Source organism: Notamacropus eugenii, chromosome 5, assembly GCF_028372415.1.
Source record: "Notamacropus eugenii isolate mMacEug1 chromosome 5, mMacEug1.pri_v2, whole genome shotgun sequence".
Lineage (NCBI taxonomy): Eukaryota > Metazoa > Chordata > Mammalia > Diprotodontia > Macropodidae > Notamacropus > Notamacropus eugenii.
The window spans coordinates 108,691,081-108,704,131 of NC_092876.1; the positions used below are offsets into that span (position 1 = coordinate 108,691,081).

Sequence of the window (13,051 nt, forward strand, 5' to 3'; positions counted from 1 at the left end):
AACAGAAAATTTGACATTCACACAGAATACTCAAGAGAAGCAGAAAAAGGTAAACATGAAAAAGTAATTATAAGGGACTCAATAAAGTTAAACTGTCCACATTGGTATTTTCACTTTATTTTTCTTCCTTTTTTATGGGAAATATGGCTAATATGGATATATGTTTTGTATGATTTCACATGTATAATTGATGTCATATTGACTGCCTTCTCAGTGGGAGTGAGGGAGAGAATTTGTAACTCAGAACTTAAAAAGTAAAGAATGTTAAAAATAAATAATCAAAATGTAAAATAAGAAAGAAATATATTAGGCCATGCATTTTCTCACTGTCTCCTTTCTTAGATTTTGCTTTCTGTGAACTTGTGGGTTCCCTTACTGCTACTCCTAGGAGCAACTTAGGTGGGATAGTAGATACAGTGGTAGGCCTGTGTAACAGCAAGCAAAGTGGGATTTTTTTTTGTTTTCTTTTTGGAGTTCAGTTCCCCAGACTCATGTTAAATTGTGAGCATCTGAAGGCTCAATCTTCTTTGAAACCTGATGTACTGAGTCACTTAGGTTTCATCCCTACTGGAAGCCAATCAGGAGCTGAGTGTTTGTTATATATACCCTGAGGAGAGGTTTTGCTTTGGAGTTCACTCTTTGGAAGAAGGTTCATGTGCCAGATGAGACTCTAGGGAGTTGTTTAGGAGCCCCCAGGCTTTGAAAACCCAGATGTTGGTGCTTCTCTCTCTAGTAACTATGTACGTATGTAATGGTCAGACAGTTGGAACATGATCTATGATGTATGTATAGCTTATAATCAGACCGAAGTTCTGTCTGTTGTTCTCTATTCCTCTGTTTGTATTTTCTCTGTTTGTATTTTCTGGATATAATTAAAAAGGGTTGTTGACTCCTTAAAAAACTATCTTTCCTAGTAAAGCAGATCCAAAAGCCCATGCTAGTAGCCATCCTGGGTATGCCCAGTGTGGTTGCCTTTATGGCCTGTAGTCAGGAAGACTTGAGTTTAAATGCAACCTCAGACGCTTATTAGTTGTGTGACCCTGGGCAGGTCGCTTCACCCTGTTTGCCCCACATTCTTCATTGTAAAATAAGCTGGAGAAGGAAATGGCAAACCACTCCCATATCTCTGCCAAGAAAACCCTAAATGAAGTCATGAAGAGAGAAACACAACTGAAAACAACTCAAACAATAACAACTTTTACTCCTGCAACACTGTAGGCCTTATTTGGGATATTTGGTTTGGTAACTATATATGCATAAATTTTCTCCCTTACATTTTTCAGTTTCAAGCTTTTTTTGGATTCATTTGTAAGACTCCAGGAAATACTTTCTCATCCCTTCTTCTTAAGTGCACTCCAATCTAACCTTTCATTCTTTTATTTTAAATCATAGTTCAAAACTTAAAATTCTATATTCAGGTATCACCTTCTTAATCATTTGTTCACTCCAAAACCTGCTTTTCTCTTCAAGAGCTCTTGTGTTTAAGTGACTGCACTACTTATGCCTAGGGTCTTCTGTTGCCTAAGACTTCACAATCTTTGGCATTGATTTCTAGATTGCTGCTGGCAGTAGCTTTGTTCCTACATGAATTGCCATAAGTTGGTAGTATTATGTAATTTGACAAGTCTTAGGAGGTTCTCTGTCATGTTGTGGATATACTCGGAGAAGACATTAGATTTCTTAATTTTTATCAGGTTGACAAATGATTGCTTCAACCCCCTCATTAGGAATTCTGCCCACACTGCATGACCTCCCTTTCACTTGACATTGCTTATGGATCCCTAGCATCATTCCTTGGAGGACATGCTGCTGCATCCTCTTGAAAATATCTGGTTCCCTTCTCTTTGGGAAAAATCTAATTTCTAATGAAAATAATAGATAAAATTTGTATTGGGTCATGAGCTATCAGTAGATTACTTTCTGGCCCACTGGAAGTATTGCTCACTGATGTTCAGGGCACTTCAGAGTATTGAAATCAGTACTAAAAGGAAGTGAATCAGTGAACCACCAATAAGTTTTGTGGATTCATCTGTTCCCTCTCCAATAGCTCCTCCTTCCTTCCCTTCAAATCAACTCCCTTAATATCTACCCTTTCCCTTCCAGGATTTTCCTTTTTTCACACTGATCCTCATGCCAGTGTTAGTGCTAAATAGTGCTGTGTTGAGTGAAATTGGGAGGGATTACCCTCGATGGGAGTGGGGGCAGCCTATAGCCATGTGTACATATGTCATTTATAGTCTGTATTTATATTTCAAGTCCCTCACCTCTCTGTCAGGAAGAGGGTAGCATTCTTTATCTTTAGTCCTCTGGAATTGTAATTGGTTATTTCATTGATCAGAGTTCTTAAGTCTTCCTAAATTGTTGTTTTTACAATGTCATTATTATAATACAAATTGTTCTCCTGGGAATGAAACGTGTCTTTGGACATGATCAACACGGGAATTTTTTTTGTTTGACAATTCATATTTGTTACAAGGGTTTGGCTTTTCTTTCCCATATTGGAGGTGGGGGAGGGAGGAGTGAGTAGGAGAGAAATTGAATGTTTATTAATTGAAAAAAACTAATTAAAAAAAGTCACTCTTTGTAAGTTTGAGAATAGCCTGTACTGTCCTCTTGGCTTCCATCTAGCATTGTATAATGTTTGCGTGCTATGATGTGTGACCACTGTGCATTCTTGTGATGTCACCTTCTCCACCAGTCATCAGATATTTAAAGATTCCTTTGGAAATGAGGTAGGGTGAGGGAAGGGGGAGAAATGAATTCTTAGCAATTACCTATTCTTGCTCTCCTGCTTCCACAGCTGCCAGATGTGGAATGCAAATATCCTGATTACCACTGAGAGAGTAGATGAAACATTTCTGTTAATTTTTACCTCCATCCATGCAGCTATCTTCCATTAAGCATCAAAGCTAAAAAGGCACGAGAAGGGAAACACAGGCAGATAAGATTACAAGATGATGCTTTCCCCAAATCTTCCATGTATAATGGGCAATTCTTTGGTTTGATTTTAATCTGCAATATTACAGTTACATGAGAGTTCTCATTTTCTAGCTATAGTAGGGGTCATTCTCCCATGTAAGGGAAAGGATTCAGGTCATTCCAGCATTATTGCTTTATTCTTGATATTTTTAGAGTAATGCAGGTACAAGAGATTGAGTTCTATTCAGTTCAGTTTAATGGCACAGTGGAAAAAGCACTGAATTTGGAGACAGAGGACCTGAATTTTAGTCTTAGTCTTTCTACTTATTGGCTACATAACCTGGGATATCTCTTTACCCTCAAAACTTTGGTTCACTTATTTGGAAAAATAAGGTAGTAATACAGGCATCCAAAAAGTCTGAGTGTACTTTTAAACTATTAAAGATAAGAAATATATTAAAACATTAAAGCTTAAAACTGTACTAAGACTTTTGGGGCACCCTGTACTTATACTGCCTCTCACATAGTTTTTGTGAGGATCAGATAAAGTATGGCATATAAGGTGCTATAACTCTTAATCTGTGTCAATATCCATTGTTGCTTTAATGCATTTTCCCCCCTTAGGTTGTATCCATCTCCTGGATTACACTTGGGAAATTATTCCCTGCATTCAATTCAGGGTGCTCCCTGCAAGATGCTCCTAAGCTACCAGTGTTCATTGTTTTAATACCAATTCTCTCCATGCATTCTGTCTTTCTATGAATATTGGAACACAGAAAAATCAAAATTCGTGGTGATCCTAAAGACAATGGTGTGCTGCATGGTGGGAAGGAAAGGCTTAGCCAGGATAGACAACAACACAAAGAGGATCTGGGGCTACGAGAGAGGCTTTTATACCAAAAAGAAGAGACAACAGTGCACCTTATTGATCTTGTAGTCCAACACCCTCAATTTAGAGATGTGGAAACTGAGGCTCAACCTGGTTAATTTGCTTGTCCAAAGTCACACAGCTAGTAAACAGAAGAGTTGAAGAATGCAAACTTCTTGCCCTGACAAGTCCCAGAATACTTTCCCCTTTATGTGTTGTCATTTTTTAGTAGTGTATGATTCTTTGTGGCCCCATTTGAGGTTTTCATGGAAAAGATACTTGAATAGTTTGCCACTTCCTTCTCCAGCTTGTATTACATATAAGGAAATTGAAGCAAACAGAGCTATGTGACTTGCCCAGGATCACATAACTTGTAAACATCTGAAGTCAGATTTGAACTCATGAAGAGGAGTTATTCACTGTACTACCTAGCTGCTCTATACTTTCTCCTTACCCAATTTAAAACATCTAAAAACATCTATTTATATTGATTGCAACCATGGGTGCCCTCCCTTGGGATGGACTCACAATTGTTTTGGGGGTGGATGGATGGTTTTAGCACAAATATATGTGACAAAAGATGCCTCCTACAGCACTTATTCTGGCTGAATCTGAAAGTAGGCCATCCCATGAAGTGTAGAGTTGTAGATAACATGATCAGACAGCTGAGATGAAAACATTTACATTCACAAAAGGTGAGTCTAATTGATTTCTAGTGACTTGGCCACAGCCACCAGAGGCATCCCTTGCATTGCAGTTCTGGTGTGAAAATTCAACCTAATCATTATCTTTCTATATGCAGGCAGGACTCCTTGCTGTCTATCAAATGTTCCTCTTTAGCCTGACTCGCAGGCTTTTTAGTAAATGCCATGCATGTTACACAACACACACATGCACATATGCATGCATGCACAAACACACACATACTATCCTAAAGGTCTTAGGGTGGTTTTAAGCTTGAGTAGTTATTAAATATTTAAATATTATAATTTGAATATTTACTAATTATTTACATATTTAATTTCTATTAAAGATTAAAACTGCTAGACTTTTGGGACACATTGTGTATACCAATATGTAACTATGTATTTGTATATATATATATATCTATACCTATTATATATATTTGTGTCAAATACATATATTTTATATATAATAATTCTTTGCCACCACAAAAGAGCTGCTAAAACTTTTTTGCACATATTTTTTAAAATTTTTAAATATATTTTTATTATTTTTGTAGATGGTCCTTTTCCTTTTTCTTTGATGTCTTTGGAGGTACAGATCTAGTTGTGTTATTATTACTGGTTCAAAAGGTATACATAACTTTGGGTATAGTTCCAAATTGTTTTACACAATGGTTAGACCAGTTTACAACTCCACCAACAGTTTATTAATGTACCTATTTTCACTCATCTCCTCCAGCATGGTACATGAAGATTGTTTTAATTTACATTTCTGTAACCAATAGTGATTTTAGTGCATTATTTATACGGCTATAGATGGATCTGATTTCTTCTGAAAGCTGCCTATTTATATCCTTACAACATTTATTAATTGGAGAATGGTTTTTATTTTTAGAACTTTGACTTAGTTCTCTATATTGAGAAGTGAGGCCTTTATTAGAGAAACTTGGTCTTAAATATTTTTTAAAATTTCTTTTTATCAAATAGAATCAGAAAGGAATACTATATTATTACTTAAAACAATACGAAAGAAGATATTATTACCATCTGCCTTGCTTCTATCCCCAAAGGACCATAGGTTCTATCTGACTTTCAGCCAAAACTTCCTCTGTGTTTTCCATCTCCATTAGAATGCAAATTCTCAGAACAGGAACTGTCTCTGCTTTTTAATTTTTATCCCCAATGCTTAGCACAGTACTTTGCATATAATAAGTACTTAACAAAGGCATTTTCAATAATTATTTAATGCACAATTAAAAGGAAGAGTCAGGATTCTAACTTACGGCTCATTAACACCAAATTTGGTGGGAAAGTTCAGTGTTCTTTCCAATGCACCATGATAGCTTTATATGATAGCTTTTAGGTAAAAAGCATATTCTCAGTTATATATGACCTTCATAATAGTCTTCTGTAGGGACTGAGCATTTGTTTTTCTGGAGAGATAAAACTGAGGAGACATAATTGTCCTAAACCTGAACAAATAAAACAGCTGATATTGACTACATCTGAGTCACTCTCTCCCTCCTTGGCAGCATGGTTTTTTGTTTCATTCTGTAGAGCTTAGTGTGTGTCTGAAATCTCGCTGCCAGATGAGTGTGAGCTGCTCACAGGAACTAGAGCACTGATGGGGAAACAGGAATTAATCTGGGCCTATAGAAAGTTCTGGCTGTTGACCAGGTTGCTGTGTACATGTCATGCCAGGAGTGCAAGTGAAAGAAGCAAGGTGGGCCTCCAGTAACTTGGGAAGGAAGAAAAAAATAAGGCAGGATGGTATATTTCAGCAAAAGGAATAATTAGGCAGATCTTGCCTAAAAGAAGGAAGGAGATTCAGGAGATGCCAGCACACAGCATCAGTGCTGCCATACTGGTGGCAGAGAGCTGTTCTACACAGGCCAATGCCAATACTGTCTTTGACAATAATATAAAGGGATAGTTTGCAGATGATACATCCATATGCACATACACAGACACAACTTTTTCTATCTGTCTTTTTCTCCATGTAGCTCTATCATTGATATCCCTATCTATATCTATATCATCTTTGTGTGTACCTATTTCTCCATATCTATTACCTGTATCTTCATATCTATATCTGTCAACATCTATAGTTCTATCTTATCTTTGTCAATTGTCAATCTATCTATAGCAAGATAGAGAGAACAAGTTTTATTGTCCTTATCTTATCACATGAGGAAACTGAGCCTCAGAGGGGTTAAACAACTTGCTTAGTGTCATACAACAAGTAAATATCATAGCTAGAATTTGACCTGACCACTCTTTTTTCTCCAGATCCAGCAATCCTTCCATTAAACCATCCTGTTTTGACAACACCATCCCTTTTCTGTGGAAAGGGGCTATTAGAGATATACATATTTTGTATGTCTCTAAAGCAGAGCTTCATAACTCAGAGTCCGTGGATAGATTGTGGAGGAGGGGAGATCTGTGAACTTGTTTGGTAACTATTTCAATCTACTTAATTTCCTTTGCAAATCTATGCATTTTAAATGTTTAAAAACATTATTCTGGTGAGTCCATAGTCTTCACTGATGATCAGAGGAACCCATAACATACAAAAAAAGATTAAGACTCCAGAGGGTAGAACCAAGATGGAACTGTAGAAGACATAGGGAGGTAGATTCTGCAGAATTTTTAAAAACCATTGGAGCTGTCCAACACTGAATGAGATGGGCTGTCTCAACAGTCTAAGTGCATTGCTTGAACAGTGGCAAGGTTTTTAACAGAGGTGGAACTCTATTTGTTGGAATGGGGGACTGACCTCAATGTTATCTTATTTGAAGTTCCTTGTAAATCCAAGATTCTCTGATTTTTCTTGATTTCTCTCTAACTTCATTATGTCTTTCTTTAGCTTACTTTGCTACTCATTGGCAGACAATCACAATGACTACATAATGATTTTCTTCCTGAAAGAGTGAAGTATACTGGCTTGTTTTCAATATGCTTCCAAATGATGCTCAACATTGTATTGGTCCTGTCTGTCATAACATTATATTGGACTGATATATTTAAGAAGTAGTCCATAATGAAGAGAAGCAGCATAGTGTAATTGAAAGATTGTTAGCCTTGGAGTCAGAAAGATCTAGATTTAAATCTTGTTTCAGATACCAACTGTGGTGAGTCTGGGAGAGTCACTTAAATTCCATGATCCTCATTGAGTTTTCCTCCATGAGTTTCCTCATTTGTAAAAGAAAGGGGTTGGTTGTGGTGACCTCTGTTTTACCTTGCCCATATTCAAGGTCATCTTATATTTTACTCCTATTAAGGTAGCATAGAGTAATGGATAGTGTTAGCCTTGGGTTCAAATCTTGCCTTTGAAATTTTCTAGTAATGTAACTGTGGGCAAGTCACTCAAACTCTCATCTGTAAGTTGGGGATGCTTGTACTCATAGGGTCATTGCGAAACCCTAATGTGACACCAATGGAAAGTGTTTTGCAAACTCTAAAGAATTATGTGAATGTTACCTATTATAATCACTGGAAAAATATTTCACTATTTTCTATAGGTTATGCCTGCTTCCTGGAAGATGTTAGTGTCCTCTGCCTCCTGCATGACATTGTGGATAGAGGCTGGGCTGCTTTGGTATGATACTATGGAAGGTAGATGATTTATTAAAGACCTTTTGCAATAATTCCAGGGAAGGGCCCATCTTTTATCATAGCTTCTATTCCATGATGCTGGCAAAGAGGATCCTTTTATGAATATTTGGGGAGGAACCCTTGAGTCAGTTTGGTTTAATACCTTTTTTGTTTTTGGTACAGTTGCCAAAAGTACTGGACAGTATACCTGGAAAGTAAGACTGAAGGGTAGGGGTGACTTGTATTGCTTTTTTTCCCCTGTTCTTATATTCATGGTAGTTTATTCCCTTTTACCTCATTTCCTTTCTTCTAAATTCTTTTTAAAAATATTATTTTATTTATTTCATTTTATTTATATTCACTTATATATTTCTAAATTACATGTCAAAGCATTTTAACATTAATTAAAGAAATTTTGATTTTGGAATTCTCTTCCTCATCTCACTCCTTTCCCTTTCTTGGGAAGGCATTGCTTCTAAATTCTAAAAAAAAAAAGTGTTTCTAGTAAAACCATTCAGGGAAGTAGCATGAGGATAATGGTAAGCTCACTTTCCATCATTTAAAGAAGTGACTCAATCTGTTTTTTTTCACCTAACTTGCAAATAGCTGCAGCTGTTCAAATAAAGGAGAGAAAATTGACAGCATCATGTCTGTACTGGTGACCATGAGCACTGACACTGTTAATCGGATTCAGTAGCAGATGTGGTCCTGCTTTCATCCAAAGCACTAGTCTGACAGCTGGGGAACAGTCCCAAGCAGAGCTCACCAATTATCTTGTCAAGGAAGTGACAGATCAGCTAGCTGATGGAATTGGGCACCAAAGTAAGAGTTTCTTGTGGAGGAGAGCTCAAGTTTGGTTTGGGTTACTCTCTTTCCTGAGTAAACCCCTTCTAATATCTGTTCTACTTAGAATGGGCAAGCTTAATCACTAGGCTGGTAGGAAGTAGGAGAGGAGATAATTATCCAAGTACTACCAAAATGGTCATCTTTTTTTTATCCCATAATTTTGATGGAAAGACATCTAAGAAATAGTGAGCAGTCATCTTTCTCACCATAAAAAAATAGGTATTGAGTGCTGACTATATACATGTCTAGTGGTACAAGTCTTTAAAAAGTGATAGCTTTAGATGATAGGCTACCTAGTCCCTGCTGTCAAAAAGTATGCTCATTAAAGGAAGAGACACATTAATTAACAAGCATAATACTGACATAATGACAGTAAATCCAGGCTGCATGGTAAAGAAGAACAATTTGCAAATCTATGAGCTAAGGTCATATTTGCATTACAATTGTCAAGACTATTCAATTCAAAAATTTAAGTAGCCTTGGCAGCTTGACTTAAGTAGTCTTAAAACAAATGAGAAGCTTTAAGTAAACTACTTTTTCAACTTTCCAGAGTTATGATTGAATTTTCTGTTTCACATTTCATGACAAGTTCAACTAACTCTTTTAATGAGACTTGTAATCTGCAGAAGTTTTACTTTAGCAAATGATTACCTTTCCTAGTTGGGACATAAATAGATCTTGGATTCATGAATTATCTCTTTTCCTTTCATGGATGTTAGCAGGGCCATTGGCAGTGGCTTTGGGCTTCAATGGAAAAAGGATCTATTCACCTCCCTTCTTAGCAAGGGTTAAAATGATGGAAAAGGAGATGAGAACAGAGGGAAGAGGAGAGGGAAAGAAAAGAGGAGACAGAATTGTTGACATGATAAAAATATTTATGTTAGCTCTTTATAAACTATGAGGAAACTTATCTCAGATCTCACTCTCAGACCATCCCAGTCCCTGAGCATGGCTACACCTCATCTTCAAAGTTATAGAAGTACTTCTAAGGGGTCAAGGATGTCTTTTTCTCTAATTCCATCAGTTTGAACCCCAATTGTGTTCTCCTCAATGCTAATTGCTAGCGATTAGTGTCTTAGTATCATTTAACCAATTGGTATCAATTAATTTTTGTAATGGAATATTTGCTGAGGGGAAATAGTAAGAATTTAAGTATAAATATTTCTTCCTCACCTCCCCCCAGCATCTGGGTGTGCACTTTCTTCTATATCCCTTCATCTAGGAAAAATGGGCTCAAACTAAGAGTAGCTTCTACAAAGCATTCACTTCACTAATTCCACTTCCAAATGTGGTACAGCTAATTTGTGAGTCATGCACTTCACTCTCAATTCTCTTTGAATTATTTGAATGTTGGGTCACAACTTGGCTGTTAGCATCTGACATGTACTCCAACTTCTGGACCCCAGAGACTCATTCTTCCAACATTTCAAAGCTCATCAGGTTGGATCTAGTCAAATATTCTATCACCTAAGAGTAGGAAATGCTAGACACAGCCCTTGTACCCATAGGCCACATGATGGCAGCTCATTTGAAGAGATATTAGTTTTCTCTTCCCACCTGGAGGTTTACAGGCATTCCTCATTCAAGTTGCACTGTAGCACTTGGCTAGTCCCTTTTGTAAGCATTTTCAGTTTTGACTCAGCAACCAGTTGAAAGGCTTCTTGTGATAACCACATTGTAAAGAATATTTGTACCCTAAAGTTCACATGGAAATTGTGTTAGGTAGAGTATGTGAGCATGCTCCCAAAGACTGGGCGTCTACTGGCCAGTCCCAGTGCCCTGATATGCATGGGATTTATGATGTGCAGAAAAAAACACCAACACAAACATTCCTTGTCCAGTATACAAATGAAACATGGAATAGAAAAGAAAATATTGCTTCTTAGTGTGTAAAAATAAAAATGTAAAGAATATAAAAATCAAACAAAAACAATGAATAGTGCATTATTATAATTCACTTTCCAATAAATACTCACAGATTGCAATTTTATACAAATTGTACCACTCATATAATACAACATATTTAAAACCAACTACTTACAAAATGTAATTCTTTTTTCTTACTCATAATAATGTTAAATTTTTATAATTCAAATTACTTTTACTTTTCTTTTAATTTAATTTAATTTTTCATTTTTAACACAGTTCATATCCATAAAACAATTCCAACTTTTGGTCAGGTGATACTTCTTTTTAAAGCATTTACAATACTGGTCACAAAAATAATTTTTTTTTAAACATTAACCAGCTGAGACGCAAATAATATTTATGTATGTTAACTTCACAAGCGCTTGACTTAATTGTCTCCACAGCATTACTAAGAATTAAAGGACCCTAACTTATTGTTGTTGGTCTAAAGTCCTAAGCCTCATAGCCTAATTTTATATTTAACCTCGGATATTCCCCTACCAATAATCTATAATTTAATGCATCTGGTATTAAGCTTATAAACCTTTTGACTATAGGAAATTGCCACTAAGAGTAGGGACATTGCAGGGAAACAATATCTCCCAACTTCATATCAATTCCAAGCAGGAGTAGACTGTCAACTTGCATTCAGTCAGGCTTAAAGTCTGCCAGGTGTCAGTGGGGAAACTGAGTCAGGAGAATCCTACCTCAGCCCAGGCTGAACAGCCACTCTCCCACCCTTCCCATGAGATTACCTTTTTCAGTTCATACCAGCATCTCACAGTCTTACTGGCATCATGGATTGGAGGCTCAGACTGCCTTTCTTGCTATCCATACCTGGAGTTAGACACAGAAGAACAGTCACTTAATTAGTCCCATAGTCCTATCTTAAAATAGTGAGTTCCAATAACCAGGTTTCACATATGACTATAATTTCACTTTGGCTAAGGAACATCTTTTGAGGCAAGTCTTAAGTGCCTTACATGCCTTTCTATACATGTTCTAGTTCCTTATTAAACAGCAATCATAAAATAAAATTTACCATTAAAACCTTAATTTTTCCATCTATGCCAAATTTTACCTGAGGTTATCTGCCTCTAGGAAATTTAGACTAAAATTCTTTTCCCCAAACTAAAGATGTCTTTGATTTATTCTCAGTAATTAATTCAGTCAATTGTTTTAATACTAATTGCTTTTACCTCACTTTTTAACATGTCCAATTTTTCTCCCCATCACTCCCCTCCCCCCGCTTCCTAATACTTTGCATTCATAATACCACTTCCCTCAATGTACCTTCCCTTCTATTGTTCTGTCTAGAGGCCGATGGACTACCTGATCCTTCTTACCTGTCGTCCAGGTCTTCAGTGATCAGCCGGATTTACGTGTTGAGAGAAGAGACTTTCCAGAGTCGAACAAGGGTTAGGCTTTATTCAGGGTCTTAGTTACATATGCAGGGTGAATTCTTCCTCAGGAGAGAGGAATCCTCCTCCTCCCAAGGGGCAAGGATCACACAGCAAGAGGATGGGAGCAGAAGAGGGGAGGGACCCTCTTCCCTCTAAGGACCCCTCAGTGCAAAGAACTCCTTCAGGCTTTCCTGTCCCTACTTAAGCTCTCCCAGCCACATAGTTTGCACATGAATACCGTGCCTGCTCTCAGCCCCTAGCTAGTCAACAACAGGTGTGCTCAGACCACAGGCCAATCTCAAGGGTGGGATGCTCTCCCCAGCAAGTTTCCAACTGAGAAGAGGTGGAAATACACAAGATAGCCTGTGTTTCTCGCCTCAATCCCCAGCTGTTCCCTGGGGGGCCTCATGAGAACTCTAAGATTTAGAGGTCGTCACTTTTACCTGCCTGAGACTATCGTCACGAAACTGAGCTTACACCCCTAACATTCTATCATACCCCACCTTTCTCTTATCCCCATCTTCTCTTTTTTCTTGTAGGGCAAGATAAATTTCTATATCCCATTACCTGTGTTTCTTATTTTCTGGTTATGTGCAATAAAAATTCTCAAAATTCATTTCTAATATTTTGAATTCCAACTTTTCTCCCTCTCTCCCTCCCTACCCATCCCCACTGAGAAGGCAAGCAATTCAATACAGACTAATATGTGTCGTTTAGCAAAAAGACTTCCATAATAATCATGTTGTATAATACTAACTATATTGTCCTCTATCTTACTCTATGGCCCCTTATTTTTTTATTCCCTCATTTGACCTTGTCCCTTCCCA

The 13,051-nt window shown here is 37.2% G+C and overlaps 1 long non-coding RNA gene across 1 annotated transcript in view; it reads left to right on the forward strand.

The window, feature by feature from the left end:
- LOC140505029 (uncharacterized) overlaps window positions 1–13,051 on the forward strand; it is a 124,194-nt gene that overhangs the window by 41,188 nt on the left and 69,955 nt on the right. The window contains exons 2-3 of the long non-coding RNA XR_011967320.1: window positions 6,763–6,928; window positions 7,995–8,088. This is a non-coding gene — a long non-coding RNA (uncharacterized lncRNA). The remainder of the gene's footprint in view (window positions 1–6,762; window positions 6,929–7,994; window positions 8,089–13,051) is intronic.